We start from the raw sequence: 17473 nt of genomic DNA, 5'->3' as shown, positions 1-17473 counted from the left end.
TTAGAAAAATGATTATGAATCACATTTCTTTCTATCTAACATCTATCTATCTATCTATCTATCTATCTATCTATCTATCTATCTATCATCTATCATCTATCTGGTTGCAATCTAGCTGCCAACTGGGACAAGTGGGTGGATTCATATTTGAGTCTGAGTGATATTACCAAGGACTGGGTTCAATATGTTATATTTCTCAAGGTTAGCAGCAGGCAATATTCTTAGAGTTTCTTGGGTCACTGTCATAAAGTAGAATTCTAAGAACATAATCATTTAGTGTAGGGGAGCATCAAGCTCAATAGTTTGTCCCTGGTGGTAGTGTCAAAGTACAGTTTGTTGGAACGCTTTGTTCTCTGGGAAAAACTGCAGACTTGAAGCTGTGGGAGAACTAGGGGATGTAAACATTACTGATCAAATAATGTGAATACAGGCAGTCAGGCTATGTGTGAACTATAGTGAGCTGATTCCTTATATTTTGTGAAAGGATTAGATTACCTTAAGTGCTTCCCTCATATAGAAGTCTATGCCCCACTATATGACCATTACAGAATCAGTCATTTGTGTTCTTCCCGCCCCCTCCAAAACCTCCATTAAAATGTAAATATTATTTGGAGGAATATAATTTGAACAAACTCATGCTCAAGTATTATGGATTTTCAGATATAATATTTCTCCTATGGGGAGGAGAATCTGCAAAGAATTGGTATTGTTGCTTAAGTAATTGCTGCTGTTTTGGGGAAGATGCTGAGTGTTGAAATAGAGAAAAAGGAGAGATGACATATTGCATACTTCATAATTTTATCTGAGCTTATGCTAAATGCACTGTGTACTTCTAATTCTATATATGTTACCTTCTGCTGGTCTCTTTTGAAGTCATAAGCTCTTTGAGGTAGTTTCATATATTGTATAACCTATATAATAAAAGCCTAATATGCAAATTGACTGAACCATGGAATGACCGATCACTATGATGTGCACTGACCACCAGGGGGCAGATGCTTAATGCAAGAGCTGTCCCCAGCCCACAGACCCCAGGCCAGCCAAGGCAGGTGCCAGTGGGGGCCCCCAATTGCCCTGCCGGTCACCCCACAGATCAGCCCTGATTGCCGGCCAGACCTAGGGACCCTATCCATGCATGGATTTTGTGCACCGGGCCTCTGGTATTTTATAAAATAGTAACATAGTAAGTCAATAACATTTATTAAAACCTACTGTTAACTGATGAGCATTCCTTTTATCAGTCTTATTCCTGGACACATATAAATCTTTGGAAAATGACAATGTGAATTCTGAACATAACACGATAATGTTTTCTTTAACAGATACATGCTTAGAATTGTAATTCATTTGGTAGTTCCTTTGTGTTTTGTGTACAAATGGAATAATAACCTAAGAGAACAGTTTCTCTAGACAGTGCAGCTAAAATAATTTGCCCGGGAGACTATCCTTCCTCCTCCCATTTTGTTCTCTCTTTGGGAGCATAGTGATTACATTTCCCAGGTTTCTTTTGGTCAGGAGTGTCCACACGACTAAGTTATCACCAGTGGAATGGGAATGAAAGTGATGTGGACAACTTTTGCCTCATTTGTTTAAAAATAAAAAATATTCTGTATTTTCTCTCTTTTTTTCAATCTTTTGAGTAGGAATATAATGTGATTGTGACCCATCTTCAACCATGTAGATGAATATAATACCTTAATGCAGTGAGTGATGGCAATAAGACAAAAAGGTCCTGTCATTCTGAAGCACCTTGAAGATTAGAGCTACCCCAGAACCATTGGATGCTCACCTCAGGATTGTTATATAAAAGAGAAATTGTATCTGATATAAGCCATTATTTCTTAATCTCTTTGTTAAAGTACTTTACCCTTTATCATAACTAATATACTTCATCTTTTATGATTAAATAATTATCTTCTGCTATGAAAGAGCTCAACATTTAGCCTAGTGTGTGTGGTTGTTAATGGCCTCAGTAACTCAATTACACTTAAAAAAAAGTTCTGAAAATGATACACTGGGTTGAATGCTCTCATACATGTAATAATAAAGCAGTATTTGAGTGACCCAATGAAACATATCTAATTCAGGATGCAGACCTAATAGGAAGGCACCAAATTTCTTCCTGTCAAAATATTCCTTGGTTTTGTCGTTTTACTTATTTTTTAAACTGTGGACTTCTATAGCTGCTTAATAAGAATATCTTTCATTCACTTACTGTGTCCTTACTTTATTCTAAGTACTAGAGAATTTAGAGAAGTTTTGGCTCTTTCCCTTGTCTGTTTTGATGAACATCATCTCCTAGAACTCAGAACAGTGCCTATCATGTAGAGTACTTGTTGAATATTTTAAGACTGAATGAATATAGTTTATGAAAACAGGTATGTACAGAAAAGCTTAGTAATACAAGGCAGTATTCGAGTGACATGTGGCCTTGAAATAAGAGCCATAAAGTTTAGAATAGTGAGAGTCAACAGTAGAGTAGAAGCTCTGAAGGACATATGAGATTTAGCTGGAGAGAGTGTAGGTTGGTTCCTGGGGACAGGGACAGATAGTATGCACAAAGTTAAAAGCAATATAGGTCATCTCTGTCAATAGAACTTTCTGTGATGACGGAAGAGTTCTATGTATTCACTTTCTGTTATAGTGCCAACTAGCTGCATATGGCTACTCACTCAAGTGCCCGAAGTGGGAGTACTGAAGTATAATTTAAAATAAGGCTGCAGAAAGGTATATGTCTTTAAGTCCTGTCTGGAAACAGCTAAGTTTACATTGGATTTGCCATAGTACTTACTGCTTTAGTTGTAAACACACACATAGCCATGAAATGAGAGCTATTTATTAAAAGATATTGAGAAAGGTAGAGGAATTGGACAAGATTTTAAATTGCAGTCTCTGTTTTCTACCTTTTAAATTCAAGTTTCTGGCTTTTTATTTTTTTAATATATTTTTTACTTTTCAATTACAGTTGACATACAATATTTTATTAGTTTTAGGTATAGTTACTACCTTTAAAAAATATAATTCTGAGATTGTGTGCATCAAGGTATTTACATTCAATTTCTAAAGTTTTCCTAAAATTATCTATACTAATAAAAGCCTAGGTGGCCCTCGTGCCTTAACGTCATCACAAGATGGCCACCACAAGATGGCCTCCCCCACGTCACCACAAGATGGCCACTGCAAAACGGCTGCCACAAGATGGCCAGTGGGGGGGAGGGCAGTTGGGGGCGACCGGGCCGGCAGGGGAGCAGTTAGGCGTCAATCAGGCCAGCAGGGGAGTGGTTAAGGGGCGATCAGGCTGGCAGGCAGGCGAATGATTAGGAGCCAGCAGTCCTGGATTGTGAGAGGGATGTCCGACTGCCAGTTTAGGCCCGATCCTGCGGGATGGGGCCTAAACTGGCAGTCAGACATTCCCTGAGGGGTCCCAGATTGGAGAGGGTGCAGGCTGGGCTGAGGGATACTCCCTCCCCGCTCCCCCCCCCCCCCCCCCCGTGCCTCTAGTTTATTCCATAAAAGCTATGACATACTAGCTTCCAGCACTTTATTTTAGTCTAAATGTTTTCCAAGAAATTAAGATATGTGGAAATAGAATCTAAAATGTTTTTCTCAAATCTAATATAACTTATTGGAAAGTTGAACATTATTTTTGTCAACTTGCCCAAAGAGATGTTTTTATCCATGTAAACACTGGTAGTTAAAATTTAGTGATTAAAGTTCTAAAATACAGCATGTTTATTTTTGTACATTTATGTGAGAAAGAGAAAATTGAATAAGAAGGGAAGATGGAGATGAAAGGAGAGGTGAATAAAACACAGGACAGAAGATACATTTACTGACCTCTTTGATGGAATATTTACTTATATTGAGTATTTGAGTTTAATTTCTCTAGTCTCCAGTGTATGCAAGTGAAATGGAACAGCAGCAGGATCTCTCTAAACTGAGAAGTATCAGGATGAGATAAATCTCTCTCCCAGCTGTCACGGTGTACTGCGTAGTATAAGCAATGTGCAGTCTCTGTGATACAAGAAAATAGAAGTGGATGGGAAAATAGAAAATTTTTTCTTCCAGATATCGAGGTCATTTTATGAGATGTAAAGACAGAAATGTTTCTGGGAGGCATTCTGCTCACTCCCAGAGAGCTTTTATCGATCTACTATAAAAAAGCCAATTTCTACTTTCATATGTGTAGAACTCCTATTGAGGTCAAAGGTAAAGGACACACCTAGATCCAAAAGGGATATTTTAGCTTGAAATTTCTAAAGTAAATTTCAGCAGGAAAAAAGTTAATATAAAATATTAAGCCCAGAAGATTCATTCCACATACAGTGATATCTCTGTAATGTTTGTTTCCTCAGTAGGAAACTTAATCCACTTTCTATTTGTTTTGAATTGCTGTCCATCTACTTCACTTCCAAAGGTTACCTTTATTCTCCTGCTCAGCTGTTTAAGGGAAAAGACAGAAAATAAAAGGACTAACACAAAGGCTGCAGGAAACTTGAGTTTTTAATTTGCAGCTATTTGTTTCACTCTTAAGTAGTAACAGTTGAGTAGTTTGGGGCAAGCTACATTAAACTCTATGATATTCAGATTCAGCAGCTCTAGATAGGACATAATGATCCCTGTCAATTGTTGGTGAAAGAATTCAATAGGGATTTCTGTGTTGCTGTTTTTAAATGTAAAAGATGTGTGGTTTAGGCAGTCTCCAGACTAGCTTCTATGACCTTCTGTTTGCCATCTTGTTTTCATTTATATTAGGACAGTGATTGGGTGCTTACTGTATTAGAGATATTTTGCAAGTCCCATTGTGAAGAAGAGTTTTGTTATTGGAGTAAAGTTTTCTTAAGAAATCCACCCCCACCCCCTTGCCGAGACCGGTTTGGCTCAGTGGATAGAGCGTCGGCCTGCGGACTCAAGGGTCCCGGGTTCGATTCCAGTCAAGGGCATGTACCTTGGTTGCGGGCACATCCCCAGTGGGGGGTGTGCAAGAGGCAGCTGATCGATGTTTCTCTCTCATCGATGTTTCTAACTCTCTATCCCTCTCTCTTCCTCTCTGTAAAAAATCAATAAAATATATTAAAAAAAAATCCATCCCCCCCCCCCAAAAAAAAGATTTTGGTTTATTGAATAATTTTATTTTTCAATCAAACACATTTCTGAATATCTAATTGCTTTTCTACATTACATCTCTCACTCCCCCAGCCCCCAATATGTCAAAACATTTATATTTCTTTAGAATATAAGTGATTTAATCCTATGGCTCCAGAAATCGTGATAACTGATTCCTTAGCAGGCAGTCTACCCCTGTGGGGTCATCTGTTCCAAAATCTGGACCTGCAGAAGGGCATCCTCATGATGATTTAGTGTTGTGGTAATGGAGTTACTCTCTCCTGAGGAGAGTAATGCCCCCTTTAAGCCTTCTGAAAGGTCTGCTGGGACTGTATATTGAGGCTGGAGACAAAGGAGCTCCTCAGTATTTCTGAGGAAGTTTGGGACTGCAGCAATATGAGCAGAATCAAGAGCCCACCTAAAAGACTGGCTAGGCATGTGATTTATGGCTGTGATTCATTTTGTCACTTCCTAAGCACAAGTTGGACTTAATTGGGTCTAAAATACATCCCACCATACTCTTGCTCCCCTGGTCATCTTCCACTAGCAAGGTACACTGACAATGGCTCTTCCCACAGTTAACTAAGGGATCCTTTTGTCATTGAGGGTGAATGTGTGTCTGTGTGAATTTGCACCTTCTCCAGTGAACAAGCTGTCTTTTTCGCCATTGACCTGTCTAACCCATTTAGCCTTCTGAAGCCCATATTACTCAAAATTTTGAACCTTTTAAAACAAGCCAGAAAAAAGCACCAGAACTTCATATTCTTTGTTCTTCTCCCTAAGTTTCTTGGTCAACATTTGATTTCCTATCATTAAGGGAGGTAAAAATATTCAAAACCACTTTAAGAAAGAGGACAGGCTATTTTTTACATGTATTTTTTCAAAAGGGAAATTCTCAAATATACACAAAGGAAGAGAGAATCTACACTGATAAAAGAGAAACATGCAAATTACCATCAGTCTGCTACGCCCAACAGCCAATCAGAGTGAGTATGCAAACTAACCTGAAAAGATGGCGGCAGCCCCGCCCCCCAGCCACTCCGGGCCTGTGGGAGTCAGAGAAGTCCGGCACCAGTGCCTGAGGCTGGCTGCAGCCTAGGAGATGAAGATGCTGCCTGCCCCGTGATCCCAGGCTGCAGCCAGCAGCAGAAGCCTCATGTCCGCCTGCCCCACGTCCGCCTGCCCCACGTCCTGGGGGAGACAGAGAAACTGGGCCCCAGCACCTGAGGCTGGGTGCGGCCAGGGAGATGAAGAAGCCGCCTTCCCCATGATCCCAGGCTGCAGCCAGCTGGAGAAGTCACCCACACTGCATCCCAGGGAAGACGGAAAAGCCTTCCACCTGCGGTCCAGGTGCCAGCACCTGCAGCTGGCTACAGCCTGGTAGATGAAGAAGCCACCCACCCCGCAGTCCCGGGCACCAGCACCTGCGGCTGGCTGTGGCCCGGGAGATGGAGAAGCTGCCCACCTGCGGTCCCGGGTGCCAGCACTTGTGGTTGAGCCCAGGCGAAGCCACCTGCCCGCCATCCCCTGCGGTTGCAGCCAGCCTGGGTGCCTATGGCTGACCAGAGGGAGGGAAGCCTGGATCCCGGGTGCCTGTGGTCAGCTGGAGGAGGGAATCCTGGATCCTGGATGTGGGGCTGAGGCAGAGGTAGTTAGGGGCAATCAAGCCAGCAGGGGAGCAGTTAGGGACAATCAGGTTGGCAGGCAGAAGAAGTTAGCGGCAATCAGGCTGGCAGGCAGAAGCAGTTAGGGGCAATCAGGCAGGCAGGCAAGTGGTTAAGAGCCAGCAGTTCTGAATTGTGAGAGGGATGTCCGACTGCCGGTTATCCCCTGAGGGCTTCCAGATTGGAGAGGGTGCAGGCCAGGCTGAGGGACATTCTTGCCCCCCCCCCATGCATGAATTTCATGCACCAGGCCACTAGTAGTAAAATAAACCTATACCTAACTTTGGCCACATTTTTATTGCTTTTTCATCTTGCTGGTCTATTTCTTTTTTAATCCTCACCCGAGGAGTGAGGATATTTTTTTATTGATTTTTAGAGAGAGTGGAAGGGACAGGGGAGGGGGAGAGAAAGAGAGAGAGAGAGAGAGAGAGAGAGAGAGAGAGAGAGAGAGAAACATCAATGTGTTAAAACACATCAATTGATTGCCTCCTGCTCTCACCCTGACCAGGGTGGGGATTGAACCTGCAACTGAGGTTCATGCCCTAGACTAGGAATCGAACCTGTGACCATTAGGTCTGTGGGCCAGTGCTCTAAGCATTGAGAAAAACTGGCCAGAGCTTGGGGGTCTATTTTAGAGCAATCTGAAACATCATATCATTCTACATATAAATACATTGATACACATTTCTAATGTATAAAGAGAAATTTAAAATGTAACTATCATGCAGTAATAATTTCTAATAAATTTAACAATTATTTCTCATATCAGTTATTTAAGTCCTTATTTAAGTTCTTTTTATTATCTCAATTATGTCATTTTGCTGTTGGTTTATGCAAATCAGGATTGAACAAGATCCACAGTTACATTTAGTCATTAGGTCTTTGAAGTCTCCTATTCTACTAAAGTCCTCTCTTATATACCCTTTTTCAAAATTTTGTAATTGATTTGTTGGAGAAATCAAGTCATACATAGAATATTCCACATTCTGGACGTGGCTTATTGCTTCCTTGTGGTGTTATTGAATGACTGTGCTATTCTATGTTTTCTGCTCACTCTTCATTAGAACTAGAGGCTTTATGAGATTCAGATCCCAATTTTGAGGGAAAAATACTTTATTCTGGCTACTTTGTACTTTATATTGCAGCACATCATGAAGCATATTCTTGTTAACTCACATTTAATAATTGATCATTCAGTGGAGTCAACTTAAAGCTTTCATTATGAAGAGCACATGGACCATAAAGCAGTTCCATATTTAATTTTTTGAGGTAACTCCATACTACTTTCCACAGTGGCTGCACCAGTTTGCAGTCCCACCAGCAGTGCACGAGGGTTCCATTTCCTCCATGTCCTCACCGGCACTTGTTTGTTGATTTATTGATGATAGCCATTCTAACAGGTGTGAGGTAATATCTCATTGCAGTTTTAATTTGCATTTCACTGATTATTAGTGACATTGAGCATCTTTTCATATGTCTATTGGCCATCTGTATGTCCTATTTGGAGAAGCGTCTATTTAGGTTTTTTGCCCATTTTTAAATTGAATTGTTTGTTATTGGCTTTTTTTTTTGGTGGTGTTTTATGAGTTCTTTATAAATTTTGGATATTAATCCCTTACCACATATATCATTGGTGAATATGTTCTCTCATTCAGTGGGTTGTCTTTTCATTTTGTTGGTGGTTTCTTTTGCTGTGCAAAAACTTTTTAGTTTGATGTGTTTATTTTTGTTTTGTTTTGTTTCCCTTGCCCAAGGCAATATATCAGAAAAAAATATTGCTATGAGAAATATCAGAGATTTTAACATTTAAATCTTTAATCCATTGTCAGAGGGAAAGGGGGTGGGTGGATGTAGAAAAGGGTAAAGGGGTATAAATGGTGATGGAAGGAGACTTGACTTGGGCTAGTGAACAGACAATACATTATATAGATGATGTATTATAGAATTGTACACCTGAAACCTATATGATTTTATTAACCAATGCCACCCCAATAAAGCTTTTTGTTTTCTGGCACAGCAAGATGATCCTATCTGTGGTATATGCTTCTTGTTCCAGATATAGAACCAACCAAAAAGCCTCCTTAAACGATGTGTAGAAAGCACAATCTGGTTGCTAGAGGTATTTATTGCTACTGGGCAGTCATTGCATGTAGGCCTTTTCAGTGGGTAGAGTTAGGAAATGTATAAAGATTTAAGAGTAAAAAGTCATGAGTTTATACTGATGTCTTACATTTAAATTTAGAATTTACAAGTATCCAGAGTTAGCCAAAGTTGAGGTTAAGGGCACAATCCTCAGACTGCTAAATCTGCCCAAGACTTCTGATACCAGATACAAGATTGGGGGTCTCCAGAGCCACCCTGACTTCAGATCAGCTGGCTATAAATCCAGAGTTACAATGGAATCCCTCAGGGTTGATAATTCACTGGAACAATCCCCGAAATCATGAAACTGCATTACTTATGATTACAGTTTTATTACAGAAAAATATACAAATCAGAATTGGACAAAGGAAGAGACACTTTGGGAGAAACTTGGGACTGGGGTTTCCAAACTTGGAGCTCCCGTGTCCTCAGTGACACACTGCCCCCCAGCATCAATGTGTGGCAGCACACACAAGCAGTATCTCTAACCCAGGAAGCTCACCTGAGCTGCTCTTTCCAGCGTTTTTGTTGGGTTTTATCATGTAGGCATGATTGAACCATTACCCACATGGTTGAACTCAATATCCACTCCCTTCCTCTCCTTGGAGGGCAAGCTGATAGCATATGGCTTAAAACTACAACTCCAAGCACATGGTTATCTTTGTGATGTAGCCAGCCAACATCCTGAGTCATCTTGTTAGCACAATAAGAGGGCCACCACGAGTCACCTGGGAAACGTAAACTCAAGTGTGGCCCGGATAGCAAAGACCCTTCTGTCCTATCACTCAGGAAAACCTGAGTTCAGAAGTTACCTCCCGGGAGGTAGACAGATCCCTCTTTTGGTAAGGTTAATTCTTTACTACACAGAAAGTTTTTTACTTAACAGTTTTGCTATGTAATCATGTTCCTTTTATGATAAAACTACTGGCCTAAAAGATTATCCTTGGTTTAAGGAATTAAGGAGCTAGGAAATGCAAATAAGCCACTATAAAACATTAAACCATAGAGAGAGGGAGAGAGAGAGAGAGAGAGAGAGAGAGAGAGAGAGAGAGAGAACAAATTGAGTGTCATAGTATATGGTATAATGTATAAGTGTTCAATGGGTGTCAATGAGAGTGACTATGAGTGACTTAATGGAAGAGGCAGACGCAGGGAAGCTGAATTGCTGTAACAAATGGAATCTCAAATGTAATGGTTCAGCATACTAAGATTATTTCTTGCTAATGTAATAGTCCAGGGGCTGCTTGGTTGGCAGGGGATTCTGGATCCATATAACCCTCAAGGATTCAGGCTAGTAGCAACAGAAGTTGCAGCTTTGACACCTGGCTTCACAAATTGATCTGGATATCACCACCCCCGTCTCCTGGTAGGAAAGAACCAGTGAGTGCAGCACGTTTTATGAGTTATGCCTGCGGGTGGCTCCTACCACTTGCACCCACATTCCATTGACTAGTACTCATTCTTAGGGGCCCAACAAACAGCAAGGGAAATAGAGAAACGTGGTAAAGCTATACTCCCAGCAGAAAGATAATTAATTTGGTGAGCAGTTGGCAGTCTCTATCACACAGGACTTGAGTTGAACTTTGAAGATGAAATATGATTGGATGGAAGGAGAACATATCTCAGTGGAAGCTGAGGAACAGAGACAAGGCAGACAGCAAGAGTCAATTCCTACCGTTGTGATGAAGCAATGAAGCATAGTAACATTCATCTCGGGTAAACACTGCTGTTTGAGTTTTAACCCTGCTATTCTGGCTTCTGTACACACCTGCTTGCTTAAACAATAGGGTAGTTACCTCAGTTTCCAGATTGAGACCTGGAAGCTCGCATAAATCACCCCAGTATGTTGCCAGCCACATCACAAAGGTTATTCTTCTGTGCCTGAGGACCAGAACCACAAAATTGCTTTAATTGCTTTAATCGCTTTTCTGTCGACTCAGTGGCTCTAAGAACTAAAACTATAATTAATCTTTAGAGATAACTAACTTGCTCAATTTAGCTTTTGTACAAAACTGCTTTTGCAAAACAGTTCCTCATTCCAACACTAGGGACGTAATTGCTACCTTTGTGAGTTTTACCTTTATAAGTGTCATACTCCCCCCATTTGGCGCTTCGAGATTTGGAGAGCTAATGCCCCCTCACAGCCGCTGGCTTTTGAATAAATGACTCCTTAATTCGACTTCTTGATTGGGGTGTCCTTTGTGCTATTCGCGGGGTACAGTACAACAGTGAAAAAGTATATTGTCAGAAAAGGCTAGTGGTAGATTGTTCCTCAACTCACATGGATTTGTAAGTATTTGTTCACAAGTTAGTTTCTTCAACTACTATAACCCTCTAGCACAATATCTGGCACATGGTGAATGCCCAATTAATGTTATAAAATATGGATGCTAATTTGAATTACTTAAATACTTAGTTTAAATCAGAACAGTGCTCACTTTGAGATATAATTTAGCTGTCACCTTCAGGACAAATCACTTTTCAGAGATTTAATCAACTAATATTCTAACACATGTGTGTTTTTTTTTAAAGAAAATACTCTGGCTATATTTCAGAATTATCTTACCTTGAGCTCCCAGCTGTCTTTTTATTGTGTTTATTTGCTCTTCTGTTTATATAGATTGAATTATGAGAGGGGTCAAAATTAACTGCCTTCTTAACAGAAACGAAAATAAATTTTATTTATTGAAAACACAGGTTTTATATTAATCTATAAAAGGAAGGAAGGAAGATGGTCCTTTAAAATGGTTAGATTATAAAAGAAGCTACTCAAAAGAGAAAAAACATGGAGAAGATGGAAAAATGGTAAATGTTTATGGAAATATGTGAGAGATAAATATCCTGTCCTTTTTAAATTCTTATCTCTTTAACTGGAAGATGAAAAATTATTCTGAATGAAAATACTTTATTTTCTTTACCACTATTTTGTGTCTATTGATGTGTTTTGTCTTATTTGTCTTCACAGCACAGAATTTAATAATAAAGCATAACAATACTAATAATTTGTATATGGCTTGACATAATGTATGGGAGAAGATATTGCTAGGGAGAGGAATGACTAAGAAGATTTTGTGTTGCTTGACTTATGTATTTGATTGAATTAATGTATGAATAGAAATTTCAGTTACTATGCAATGTCTTGCTTTTGACTATTCAGATCCTCTACTCTTCTCTACCATGCCCTGTGCCCTGAGAAGCTAAACTGAATGGACTGCATTGATAGGGTTTTCTGTTCTCTGGCTTCTGCTTGGGTTAGAGCAGTGGGACAGAAGGCGAGAGGAAACATGTATTACTCCAGTTTCTAGCCCTTGCCATTGTACATAAACCAGACTCTTTCTTTGCCTAAAAGTCACCGTTCCTTTCAGATAGTTCTCCACCCCACCCCAATCTCTCTTTTTCTTTCTGTCTCTTTCTGTCTGTCTAACCCTCCTTCTGGGTTCTGGTAGATACTCCTCTTATCCCTCATTGCTGTGGGCCTGGAGATGTTAACATTGTCCCACTGTTACTAGTCCTAGGTTATTTAATTACCCTTTGTAGCTTCTTTACATTCTGTCCACACCTTTGTAAACAAATCCATTTGTGAAATTCTTCTCACATAATAAACTTGAGACTTTGTTATTTTTGGGCCAGATATGGCATATAGTAATTGGAACTGAGGTTAGAAGGGATACTGGGAGTGAATTCTCACATAGTTCAAGAGAACTTTCTTGTCAGAAGTCATGGTTCATGAATAATTACTGGCATTCAGTGATCATCACAATATTGATACTAGGGGCAGAAGATTAGGTACAGGTGGAGGACTAGGTATTGAGAAACCAACTTAAAATTTGTTCTTTTGTTGACAATAGTGATTATAAGTTATGGTCCTTAAGCATATATACACTGAGTGGTCAGATTATTATGATCCCTGAATGCATAATAATCTGGCCACTCAGTGTATATCCTATATAATAAAAGGCTAATATGCAAATTGTCCCCTCGACTAGGAGTTCGACCTTCAGGCAGGCCAGCCAACCGCCTATGTCCCCTCCCCCTGGCCAGGCTAGCCGGACCCCACCCATGCACGAATTCATGCACCGGGCCTCTAATATACGTGCGTGTGTGCACGCGCGTGTGTGTGTGTGTGTCTGTGTGTGTGTATATGTGTGTGTGTGTGTGTGTGTGTGTGTGTGTGTGTGTATATATATATATATCTATATCTATATCTATATCTATATCTATATCTATATCTATATCTATATCTATATCTATATCTATATCTATATATATTGAATGGCCAGATTATTATGCGTTCAGAGATCATAATAATCTGGCCACTCAGTGTACAGGGAAATGAAGAATATGCATTAAAAAAATCAAACAGCCTCTGTTGGCTGACAGCAGACAATGGAGCTCAGTCCTACACCCACAAGGAAATGAATTCTACCTGCAACCAATGAACTTGGAAGGGACACTTAGCCATAGATAAGGACTGAAGCCCTGGACCACACCTTGATTTCAGTCCAGTGGGGCCCTAAGCAGAAAATCGAGTTGCACTGTTCCCAGACTTCTGACCCACACAACTGTGAGATAATAAATAGGTATTTTAAGCCAAAAACAAAACAAGCAAGCAAACAGTCAAGCAGCCTGAAAGGCCGTATAGGAGTGCTTTATCAGCTATTGTGGCAGATACAACTGAACACTGAAATGTGGGAAAGAATCATTTGGGAAGACATAGACAAGGCTGAGAAGGTTGAGCACCCACACCCCTCTGAACCTCTTATGGTGGTAGAGGCAGAATCTCTCCTCTGGCCTTACCATGTAAAAAAGCTTTAAAATTTTTTATTTTTTAAAATTTTATTCTTTTTTGTTAATCCTCACCCGAGGATATTTTTCCATTGATTATTAGAGAGGGTGAAGGGAGGGGGAGAGCACACACAGAGAAACATCAATGTGAGAGAGAGACATTGATTGGTTGCCTCCCGCATGCCCAGGGCCAAAGACTGCAACCGACGTACATGACCAGAATGGAACCTGAGACCCTTTAGTCAGAAGACCAATGCTCTATCCACTGAGCCAAACCATCTAGGGCTAAACAAGACTTTGGATGAAAGTATCCGTGGCCTCATGAGATGCTCAATAAAATAGGACTTCCTCTCACCAAGGTTGACCTACCTAACAAATGCTACTGCTGTGTACCTATCCTGGACCATTCTCTGGGGTACAAGCCAGTCACCTGGTGGAAGGTTGATTACATTAGATCACTTTCATCATGAAGGGGAGGGGACAACACTTTGTCCTTCATAATCTACATTTGGATTTGTATTTCTTGCTGAATGTGCTTTTGCTAGCACCACTATTAGGGCGTTTACAGGATGCATTAGCCATTGCCTTGGTATTGTTCATGAAATTGCCTCCATTTGTCAAGAAAGGACATGTAGCAATGGGCTTCTTCCCACAGTATTAATTGCTGTTATCATGTGCTCCATCAAACAGAAGCTGCTGGATTAGATGGTGGTGGGATGACATGCTGTTTAGTTACAATTCCAGTTGAGAAGTAACAAAACCCAGAAAAAAATGAGTCTTGCGATACTACTTTATCTCTTACGGTTTTCCTACACCTCACCGTTATCAAACACTTTCACTTATCCAAATGGAATATGCCATCTGTTTCTTGCCAGGTCTCTGACTGATAAGGTTCCACATCAAGTTAGTCCCTTTTTACTCTTATTTTCTGCCTCAATGCACATCCCGATTTGTAACTGGTCAGTTCAGGTCAGGGTACATGTCTTGGGGCTGATGGAACTAAGCAGAGAAAGGGATAGGTGTGGAAGTTTTGGCTCAGTAGTTGGAGTAGTTTTGGCTCAGTAGTTGGAGAAGTTTTGGCTCAGTAGTTGTCCACACCTTTGTAAACAGATCCATTTATGAAATTCTTCTCACATAATAAACTTGAGACATTGTTATTTCGTAATTAGAAAAGTACTTACTTGCCCTAACTGGTTTGGCTCAGTGGATAGAGCGTCGGCCTGCGGACTGAAGGGTCCCAGGTTCGATTCTGGTCAAGGGCATGTACCTTGGTTGCGGGCACATCCCCAATAGGGGGTGTGCAGGAGGCATCTGATCAATGATTCTCTCTCATTGATGTTTCTAACTTTCTATCCCTCTCCCTTCCTCTCTGTAAAAATCAATAAAATATATTTTGAAAAGAAAAATAAAGAAAAGCGCTTACTTACAGGACAGCCCAAAATTCCATCTGAGAATTTGAACTTAACTGATAAATGGGAAAACTGTTTCTGTTTTTTCTCCTATCCCACTGATCTTTTCTTATTAGCTATTTTTGCAGTTTTTTACCTTCCTCTTAAAAAAATTTTTTTTTCTTTATTGATTAAGGTATTACATATGTGTCCTTTTCCCCCATCCCCCCCCCACCCCCTACTCATGCCCTCACCCCCCTGGTGGCTGTGTGCATTGGTTAGGCTTATATGCATGCATACAAGTCCTTTGGTTGATCTCTCCCCCTTTCACCCACCCTCCCCTACCTTCCCTCTGAGGTTTGACAGTCTGATCAATGCTTCTCTGTCTCTGGATCTGTTTTTGTTAATCAGTTTATGTTGTTCATTATATTTCATAAATGAGTGAGATCATGTGATATTTATCTTTCTCTGACTGGCTTATTTCGCTTAGCATAATGCTCTCCAGTTCCATCCATGCTGTTGCAAATGGTAAGAATTCCTTCTTTTTTACTGCAGTGTAGTATTCTATGGTGTAGATGTACCATAGTTTTCTAATCCACTCATCTGCTGATGGGCACTTAGGCTGTTTCCAAATCTTACCCATGGTAAATTGTGCTGCTATGAACATAGGAGTGCACATATCCTTTCTGATTGGTGTTTCTGGTTTCTTGGGATATATTCCTAGAAGTGGGATCACTGGGTCAAATGGGAGTTCCATTTTTAGTTTTTTGAGGAAACTCCATACTGTTCTCCACAGTGGCTGCACCAGTCTGCATTCCCACCAGCAGTGCACGAGGGTTCCTTTTTCTCCACATCCTCTCTAGCACTTGTCATTTGTTGATTTGCAGATGATAGCCATTCTGACAGGTGTGAGATGGTACCTCATTGTCGTTTTAATTTGCATCTCTCGGATGATTAGTGACTTTGAGCATGTTTTTCTCTTTTTTAATGATTTCTAAATGGTAGAGGGTCCAGGTCCCAACTCTTAATGAGCCCTTAAAATTTTAGTGAGTCTCACAGGCCTGATGATGGTATTTTCTCTGAATTCCAGATTTATATATTTAACAGATTACTTGAAATCTCTATTTACATGTCTGATAGTTATCTCAAACTCAGCATATTTCAAACTGAACTTGCCATGTTTTTCCCCCAAACCTGCTGCTCTCCTAATCTTTCCTGTCTTGGTAAAATGTAATTGCATTTTTCTAGTTTTTGAGGTAAAACAACCTTTGATTTTTCTCTTTCTCTTGCAACCTCTATCCAATTTGTCAAGAAATCTTATTGGTTGTACCTTCACAATATAACCACAATCTAACCATTTTACGTAGCTTCCCCTTCACCTCTTGTATGTCTTTATCAAATGTCACTTTCTCAATGGAAGTCAAGGTTGGTCACCTTGGACCCTCACACCCACCTGCAACAGTCTCCTCGCCTTTTCCTTATGTGTTTACTTTTTAGCCCTCATATTTAACATACTTATATTTTACTTATGTTCCTCTTATGTTGTCCATAAGAGCAAATATGCTTGTTTTGTTTACTGATGTATCCCCAATGCTTAAAAAGCATCTTACACATAGTTGAAATTTAATAAATATACGCTGGATGAGTAAATGAAAAATTTGTACTGAGAATTAGGAAAAGTAAGATATTTAGAGCCAGCTGTTCAAGAGCAAATAGGCCCCTGGTTATTATTTCCATGGTTCTCCTGTGAGTAAAATTTTAGTCTTTTGAAGTAGCAACTTAATAACAGTAATAACTGAGTACTTGTTATGTGCAGAAGCCATCCCACATGTTTTATTCACTTCTTATTTAAGCTGTACTACAAGGGTAAGAAATAGCTATCATTATCTCTGTTTTGAAGATGAGGCAAAACAACTTGTTCAAAATCACCTTGCTGGGATTCAAAATCTGTTCCATCTGACACCAAAGTTCAAATCTTTTCACTTTAATTCACAGTTTACTTTTTGGCTCTTGATATTAATAAAATAGCCAGAAAAACTGAATGATATGCCATTAAGCCAATTAAATTTATTATTTTCTTTTACATAAACATCAGTATAATGCCATTTTAATATATATTTTTTATTTGTGGGGATATAGTCAAAATGTAGGGCAAGCATTGTTTGCATTTAAAAAATTATTTTATTGATTTTTTTACAGAGAGGGAGAGAGATAGAGAGTTAGAAACATTGACGAGAGAGCTGCCTCCTGCACACTCCCTACTGGGTATGTGCCCGCAACCAAGGTACATGCCCTTGACTGGAATTAAACCTGGGACCCTTGAGTCTGCAGGCTCACGCTCTATCCACTGAGCCAAACCAGTTAGGGCTTGTTGGCATTTTTAATTAA

Source organism: Cnephaeus nilssonii (assembly GCF_951640355.1).
Source record: "Cnephaeus nilssonii genome assembly, chromosome: 2".
NCBI lineage: Eukaryota > Metazoa > Chordata > Mammalia > Chiroptera > Vespertilionidae > Cnephaeus > Cnephaeus nilssonii.
The sequence above is the reverse complement of the archived record's forward strand: the minus strand, read 5'-3'. Positions refer to the sequence as shown.